The following is a 9,912-nucleotide window of genomic DNA, read 5'->3' on the forward strand; positions in this document are numbered from 1 at the left end:
ATTGGTGTAACCTTAGGAATAATAACAAAGTCATTTTTAGGTTGCCCTCAGAAGTTAAAATAACTTGAAACTAATTTGAGAGATTGAGATAAATTGTTTATTAATTTATTACAGGTTAACAAATTAAGTAGAAACTAGTAAAAATTTATTAGAATTTATTTGAAATTATCAGGAATTAATTTGGATTTATTTAAAGGTTCAGGGGCTGAGTGGTAATTATTCAATACTTGAGCAATAGGAAAATTTAGGATGTCCATGAGAATGGACGGTTCTGGAGGGCTTCCAGAAGGCTTCCAAAATCTTTCAAATAGCTGATAAGGATGAAGATTTGAATATGGATTAAATCTAATTATTTAAATGATTCAAATCAGGTTTATCTGAAAAATACCACAACTATATAAAGACCCATTTAGGCCTTAGAAAATCTAATCATACTCTCCATAAGGTTAAGAATTTTGAAGTGTGTTAAGATTGATTACGAACACAAATGATTAAGACGATCAAAGCTGTAAATGAACACAAGATGTAAATAATATTTGTTTGGCTCGATTACATCTGAACGAGTACACAAGAGTTCAAGAGTATAAAAGAGAATACACCAAGTGTTCGAACGTTACTCTACTCTATGCACCTACCCTATTTATAGGGTACATCAGACACAAAAAAAAAGAAATTACAAGGACTAAACATCAAAGACTGAAAATCACAATGCCTTGTAAAATAGATAGAGAGTCGAAGTCATAATGATTTCGACTCCTTACAGACTCTGGCCATTTCAACACCTCACTATACACATTCGACCCATACAATCCCCCCCTTAGTGAGAGTAGTCGAAATTAAGCAACCAGCTTTAAAGTGTGTAGAACTTCTCTTCGAATCTCCAAATACCATTAAATGGTTTTTCGAATCTCAGCTTTGTCTTCACTGTCATTCTTCTTGCAATTGTTGATTCGAATAAGAATATTAATATACTGAGAGTTTGTGTACCTCTCAAGATCACAAATTTGAAACAAAAACTTCATCATTTCCCCTTCTTGTTCTTTCCAATAAACACAAGACCAAAAGGTTGATGAATAATTTCACCATCATCATATTTATCAATATTCAACTTTCTTTTTTACAACGATTGAGGGACTTTCGATGGCTTCTTTACTGTTGTAGTAAGCTCAATATCAGTGATCTCCAAGTAGTTATAGTAATTATCAAGAAAGACTTTGATATGAGCAAACCCAATAATGAAATCATCTTTAATGATCTATGGAATCTTCGACACATCAACAGCTCTCAAAATCTTTGTGACAGATATCGAATCATTCAAGTTCACCAATGGAAAATCTGCTATTGTAAATTCAAAAACAATGTTATTTGCTATTACAACAACATAACACAAATTTTGTATCAGACCTTCAAACATGCAATCACGAGAAATGAACATCACTTTTATTATCTTCACTGGAGACCATACCTCTTCTTCATTCTTTCCCAAGAGTACGTGAAAGCGAATCTTCAATCTTTTGATTTCTTCTTTATCATTGAAGTTCTGTACAATCTTATATTGTGAAGACGTGAACAACATATGATTGATTGGAAAGTCAAGCTTATTAAAATCAATGTTCTTTGTGTCGTAACTCTTCTTAGGCACCTTTCAAAAATCTTCATTCGATCCAATAACAATCGCTTCAATAGTTTCCTTACACCACTGCTTGTTAGGATCACCCTTGTTCAAGCCAGGTGGGTTATTTTCTCTTTGCATTTGAATGTTGTTTATCTGCCTTTTCCTTTCGATTTTGATGGCATGTTTCTTTTTCTTCTCTTCTTCTGATTGAACAACTGTGATTGATTTCCCTTTATCCTTTGGATCAACATTCGAAGTTGATTTATTAGGGATTGAACTTGAAACTCCTGTTCCTTCATTAATTGAGATTCCTTTTGTTTAGACTATTGTTGTTGTTGTAGAAGTTGAAGTTATGGGCTTCACTGATAGTTATAGGGATTTAAGTACTTATCACCTTTCCCACAACAACTCTAGAGTTGTCACTTTTATCCTTCGACGAACTAACTCCTTCTTCTCCCCCTTGCGACACATGCATATCATCAGAAGCATTTGTTGGGAGTCGAAGAACAAACCTCCTGATCGGATCCAACTCATCCTTACTGTTGGTCTCGATATTGGAAATCATTTGAGAAATCGATTCTGGAGAAATCATCGATTGATCCGAAAGCATGGTTCTGATTTTGGTTAAGAACTCCTTAACTTTAGCAAACACTTGAGTATCCCCTTTCACCATGTCATGAAGGCCAACAATGTAGTCGTTTTTAAAAGAAGTGATGTCTTCAGTCAAACGAGTTGACGCTTCAGCAACCATATCCATCTTCTTGTGTAGTGTCGAAGAAATTTCGGCAAATTTTTTAATTTCTAATTCCAACATCTTTCGAATATCAGAAATCTGATTCTATAAACAGACTTTCATTTCCTCAAGTTGTTTTGCAAACAGTTGATGACGTTCTTTCGAAATGTCACGAAGCTTTGAAATTTCACCACTAAGATTTGTAGAATGTGTAACACCCATAAAAATCATGAAAATTTTAAACTTTTAAAAACAATCCACAAATCACCATTGGTTACAACATAGTTTTCAAAAAATGTTTAATATCAGAGTTTTCCCAAAATCATAAATCAAAACACGAGGAGGTGTACGGTCACGCCTTCGCCTTCCGGCGGTAATCTGAGGTACCGGAAACATAACCAAAAACTGTAAGCCCAAAGCTTAGTGAGTCCGCCCAAAGTACCAACACACAAACAAATAACACATATACAATAACAACATACTATGGGTCCAATCAACCATCGGGTTAGAATACCCCAGGCCCCTCAACTATCGGGTTGGAAGGCCAACATACTACAGGTCTAATCAACCATCGGTTGGAATGCCAACATACTATGGGTCCAATCATCCTAGGGATAGAATACCCTCGGGCCCATTCAACCATTGGGTTGGTTTTCCCCGACCTGTTGGCTTATGCACAAAACATGTGCACATATAACATATAATCATATAACCGTCTATAGCCAGTTAAACAAATCTACAGATCACTAAGCATAACATCATCCTATATACCAGGATACCGATCTAACAGATCACTACAATACAATAGTATGCATAACAATATATCAATCCAATAGGCCGACATTGGTGCCTTTGACCCGTAAGTATAGTGAGGAAAGCTCACGTCACAAACTGAACAGAACTGATGAGGTCCGACTCCGAATCTCAGCTCTCTAATCGATACATATTTCCACCAAGTGACCACTTCCATCAGAAACCCAAAATACCAAAATACCCTCAAGGTCAAACTTGGCCAAAGTCAAAGTCAATTGATCAAAGCCACTAAGTCGATTGAGTCAACCTAGCCGAGTCAACTCAAATGAGTCAACTCAATGAGGCTGACCCATGCGAGTACGCGGGGCGTACTCCGGAGGTACACTTAGCGTATGCGAAGCCTCGCAGAAGACAACCATCGGGGTGGTTGACCGAGTAAGTGGGGCGTACCCTCGCAACTTCCAAACTCTATTTAGTGCTTATTGACTTAAGCACTCAAGTCCATACTTTAGATCTATGGTCCAAATGCAACTTAGAGTAATAAAGTTTCCAACTTTATGACTTTATATGTCCACAAAGTGCTTAACACAAGGTATTAATCCATTAAGACCTTCTACAAGATGCATGAGGCAATTCTAGCAATTGGGACCTCATTTTTATGGCTAAGGACCCTTCCTAGGGCCTGAAAGGACATCTCAAAATGATAAGAACGAACCATGCACAAGATGGGACCTTTGGGAAAAGAAAAGCAACATCAAACACCTAAAAATGGGATCTAACAACCATGACATCAAGGTATGGACTTTATACCTTATGGAGCTTCTCAAGAAGGAAAAGATCCCGGATCCACAAGCTTCCTTCCACTTCAAGGCTCCTCAATGCAACTTCTTCCTCCATCAACACACCAAGAACACACTCTTGAGCTCGAAACACACACTAAGAGGGCTAGGGTTTACAAAAATGTCTCAAAGGATGTGGAGGCTATAAAGGTGAGGGAAGATGAGACATAATGTCGCTTAAATACCACCCAAACCTTAAAAATTAGGGTTTTTGTCCTGAAGCTAGTACGCACCGCGTACATAAGTGTACGCCTAGCGTACTAGGGTGTGCCCTAGTACGCCTAGCGTACACACATGTACGCATGGCGTACTCCTCCTGTCATATTTACGAAATTGCCACTAGGGCTTCAAATCATAACTTCTTGGACTTAGGGACCAAAATGACTTGAAATAGAATTATAGGGATCAATTTAGAAGTACCTGAACATCGGGATGTTACAATTCTCCCCCACTTGAACTAGACTTCGTCCTCGAAGTCTGTTGTGGTGAACAACTAAGGATAATGCTCCCGCATCTCAGCCTCCAGCTCCCAGGTCCACTCGGAGCCCTTCCGGTGCTGCCACCGTACCTTTTCCAAAGGTATTTCCTTGTTACGCAAAACCTTCATCTTCTTTTCCAGGATAGCCATCGGCTTCTCAACATAGTTCATGAGCTCATCAACCTGAATATTATCCAAGAAAACCACTGCATCCTCATCTAATACACACTTTCGCAGCTGCGAAACATGGAAAGTTTTGTGAATCTAACTGAGCTATCCAATCTGTAAGCAACCTTGCCAACACTAGAAATCACCCGAAAAGGCCAAATATACAGGGGACATAACTTCCCCCTCTTCCTGAAGCATATCACATATTTCCAAGGTGAGACCTTCAGTAATACCATATCGCCGACCTGAAACTCTAACTTGGATCGGTGCCGGTCGACATAGCTCTTCTGCCGACTCTGAGCGGTCTGTAGTCTCTGCTTGGTATGCTGAATGAGGTCTGTGGTCTGAAGGACCAATTCGGTCCACCCCATCACCCTGTGACCAACCTCGTCCCAACAAACCAGGGTACGACATCTCCGCCCATACAACAGCTCGAAAGGCGGTGCACTAATGCTGTAGTGATAACTGTTGTTGTAGGAAAACTTTGTAAGAGGTAGTTAGGAGTCCTAACTCCCACCATAATCAATAACACGGGCCCGCAACATATCCTCAAGGGTCTGTATCGTCCATTCACTCTAGTCGTCGGTCTGCTAATGATAAGCAGTACTGAAGTGCAACCTCACGCCTAGTTCCTCATGGAACTTCTGACAGAAACAAGAGGTGAACCGAGCATCACGGTCAGAAACAATGGAGACCGGAACCCCATGGTAAGCAATGATCTCGCGAACGTACACATCGACCAACTTCTCGGCCGAAGAACTATCCCGAATTGCCAAAAGGTGGGCACTCTTGGTCAATCGATCCATGACGACCCATATAGCATCAAAACCCTTTGCCATATTCGGAAACTTGGTGATAAAATCCATCGATATCTGCTCCCATTTTCACATGGGAACCTCCAGAGGCTACCGCTTGCCATGCGGCCTATGATGCTCAGCCTTGACCATCCTGCAAGTTAAGCATCTCTCCACATACCAGGCTATTTCCATCTTCGTACATGGCCACCAATAGCTCAATCTCAAATCCTGATACATCTTGGTGGCCCCAAGATGAATAGAAAAACGAGACTTATGAGCCTTCTCCAATACAACCTGCCTGATCCCACCAGAAACTGGAAGATAGACCTGACCGCACCGGGTCAAAAGCCCTCAACTATCCGTGACAAATCTGTCAATCTCAGCTCTGATCCTCTCCTTCTTCCAGTTCTCCTTCCAAACTCCCTCGACCTGAGCCTCCCTGAATTACGAGCGACTGGAACTCCTCCGATTGATTCTAAATGCGAACCTTCATCGCCAAATGTGAATGCTGTAAATGCGAATGAGGACTGCAAATCATAAGAACTCCAAACAATTGCAACTTGCGAACAACACTACATCGAATCACAGAACGCTTGATTTGGAACTGCTAACCATTGGAAATCCACCCCCTTCCTCGTCAGACGAGTGAGGGGTACTGCAATCTTGGATAAATATTGAATGAACCTCTGATAGTACCCTACCAAACCCAAGAAACTCCTGATATTTGAGGGAGATTTCGGAACCTCCCACTGCATCATGATCTCGATCTTGGCCGGGTCGACCAAAATCCCATCCTGGTTAACGGTGTGCCCAAGGAACTGGACCTCTCGTAACCAAAACTCGCTCTTCGAGAACTTGGCATAAAGTCGTTCTCGCCTCAAAACCCCCAGGTGCTCTCGATGGTGCTCCTCATGCTACTCCTTGGATTTGGAATACACCAAGATATAATCAATAAACACAATGACGGAATGACCGAGCATCAGCCTGCATACCCGATTCATCAAATCCATAAACACCACAGTCATATTGGTGAGCCCATATGGCATTACCACGAACTTGTGATTCCAATAACGAGTCCGGAACATGGTCTTCTCCACGTCCTCCTCTCTCACTCTAACCTGATGATATCCATACCTCAGATCTATCTTGGATAACGAAGATGCACCCTGCAATTGATCGAAAAGTTAATCAATCTGCGGAAGGGGATAACAGTTCTTCACTGTTAACTTTTTCAACTCCAGGTAATCAATGCACATCCGGTGTGACCATCCTTCTTCTTAACGAATAGTATTGGCGCTCCCCACGGAGAATTGCTCGGTCTGAAGAACTTCTTGCCTAACAGCTCCTGCAGCTGAGATGACAACTCCTGTATCTCAGGTGGTGCCAAGCAGTACAACGCCTTGGCAATCGAGGCCGCATCTGGCACAAAGTCAATCCTGAACTTGACCTACCTTTCGGGAGGCACACCGGGAAACTCCTCCGGGAATACATCCGCAAACTCCCTGACCACTGGGACCTCTGAAACTGAAATCTGGTCCCCAAACCGAGTGTCAACCACATAAGCCAAATAACCTGCACACTCGTGCTGAATATACTGACGAGCCCTTTCTACCGAACAAAACTCTGAATCGACTCTAGTGACCTCTCCATAAATAACCAATACTCTCCCACTTGGGGTTCGAACTACCACCCGCTGGCCCTCATAATCAATCATGACACCAAACGGACTCAGTCACTCCATACCCACAATCACACAAACATCCCCCATAGGAATAGGGATCAGATGGATCGGATACGGCACACCGAAGATCTCCAAAATACAACTCTGATACACTGATGACGCAGAAACCCCATGTTCGTTCGCGATAGAAACCCACAACGGACACTCTATCTCCCCAATAGGCATATCAAAATCTTTGCTGAACGATCGAGATATAAAGGACCTAGTCGTACCCGAGTAAAACAACACAAGAGAAGGCAAAGAGTTCACTAGGGTTGTGAACTCTCTCTCACGAAAGACTCCTATGATTGTTTCCTTGGCTTATGAGCTCTCTCTTACGAAAGGCTCCTCTCCTTGCCACAAAGACCACATTATCACTAGGTCTGTAGAAGTGGTAACCAAAGGATTTTTGTGGGTAGCCGAAGAAAACACACCTCTCACTTCGAGGTTCGATCTTGTCGTGAGACTTGCGCCTCACGAAAGCCTCGCAACCCCAAATCTTGATGTGGTCCAAAGTGGGAACTTTCCCAGTCCACATCTCGTGAGGTGTTTTGGAAACCTTTTTAGTAGGGACTAGATTAAGGATATGGGCGGCAGTCTCTAACGCATACCCGCATAATGATTTTGGTAACGAAGCTCGACTCATCATGGAACGAACCATGTCCAACAAGGTTCGATTGCGCTTCTCAGCCACACCATTCAGCTATGGTGTCCTAGGAGGTGTCAATTGTGAAACAATTCCACATTCCTTAAGATAGTCAACGAAATCAATGCTAAGATACTCACCACCCCGATCGGATCGGAGCATCTTGATCTTCCTGCCCAGCTGATTCTCCACTTCCTGCTTAAACTCTTTGAACTTTTCAAAGGTTTCTGACTTATTCTTGATTAAGTAGATATAACCAAATCTGCTGTAATCATCAGTAAAACTCACATAAAAGCGGTTATCATCCCTTGTGGCGGTTCTGAAGGGTCCACACACATCAGTGTGTATGAGGTCCATCAAACCGTCACCCCTAGCACAAGTACCAGTGAAGGGTGACTTTGTCATTTTTCCAAGTAAACAAGATTCGCAACTATCATTTGATTTTAGGTCAAATGATTCTAAAACTCCAGCCTTTTGGAGTTGGCCTATGCGCTTCTTGGTAATATGTCCAAGACGACAATGCCACAAGGATGCTTTATCGAAACTAATGGAAGAATCAATATGTAATACATTATTTCCTAAGTTGTGTACAATCGACACCGTTTCATATACACCATCACAAGGTAATGCTTTAAAATAAAATACACCATTATAAAAAGCATCAATAACACCAATTTTATTATCAAATGAAAAGGTAAATCCTTTCTTGTACAAACTATGAAAGGAAATAATATTCTTCCCCATTTCAAACGAGTAACAACATTTATTCATATCTAATGTTAACCCATTACTAAGCAATAAAGAATAAACTCCAAACTTGGTAACAAGTGATGCTTTCCTATTGCCTATGATTAAGTTTATCTTTTCGTGCTCCACTTCTTCACTTCTTCTTAGGCCTTTAAATTAGTACAAATGTGAATACCACAACCCGTATCAAGAACCCTAAAATTAGTATGCGATGAGTTATTAGACAATATAGTGTAAATACCTGCATGGGTGGGTTTTACTTTCCCATCCCTAACATCCTGCAAGTATTTGGGGCAGCTTTGCTTCCAGTGCCCTTTTTCCTGACAGTAGAAGCATTGTGCTTCCTTTGGGTTTGAAAAAGGAGTGATGGGACCACCTTTGGTTCCACTTGAAGAGGAGCCATCAAGAGACTTTCTCTTGGTACCCTTCAAAGGGCTTTTCCTCTTCTTCCCCTTACCTTGCCCGATTTCCAGAACAGGGGTACTAGTAGGTGTAGAAGTAACAATCAATTTACCTTTGAGACCACTTTCAGCGGTCCTCAAAAGTCCTTGAAGTTTGCCAAGTGTGACCTCCTCCTTGTTCATATGATAAGTCATGCGGAACTGATCATAACTTGGAGGTAAGGACTGTAGAATGATATCAATAGCCATCTCCTCAGGAAAGTCCACATTTAGTTTTACCAACCGGTCCATGAACCTTTGCATTTTCTACAAGTGGCCAGTGATGGGTTCACCATCCTTCATCTTGGTTGTTATCATGGAAGAGATGATTTCATACCTCTCTTGACGAGCACTCTGATGGTACCTTTCCATCAGGTCATGGTGCATCTCAAAAGGGTAGAAATCTTCATAGGATTTCTGGAATTTTGCTGACATGGTAGCCAACATGATGCAAGACACCTTAGTGGCATCTTTCTCACGGGTAGTGTACTCAGCAATCTCCTCAGGAGTAGCAGACGACTCATCAATATCCTTCAGTTCCTTATCAAGAACATACTCCTTGCCCCCATAGCGGGTAATCATCCTGATGTTCCTAATCCAATCATTGAAATTAGTTCCATCAAAAGTGACTTTCCCACACAAGTTAATGAGGGAAAAGGAGCCTGTAGGGTTTGAGCCAGTGGCAGTGTTGGAAGACATCTGAAAAGAAAGAAAGAAAAGTTTTAGATTAGATAAAGAATCCTTAATAAGTCACCCAAATGAAATATTAAGGCTAGGACCCGACACAATATCTTATAACTTGGAAGAGGGATGCCGTCATCCAAGCTACAAAATATTTGAAGGTAGGTAAATGACGATTTACCAAATTACACCATGAAAAACATAATAAATTATTAATTTTAAATGGATTGAAACTCCTAGATCCTTTGAGATTCATTGAACGAGTCAATGACATGTTTAAATCTCGATTGTTCCC

Source organism: Lactuca virosa, chromosome 7, assembly GCF_052849685.1.
Source record: "Lactuca virosa cultivar CGN04683 chromosome 7, Lactuca_virosa_CGN04683_v6, whole genome shotgun sequence".
Taxonomy (NCBI): Eukaryota; Viridiplantae; Streptophyta; class Magnoliopsida; order Asterales; family Asteraceae; genus Lactuca; species Lactuca virosa.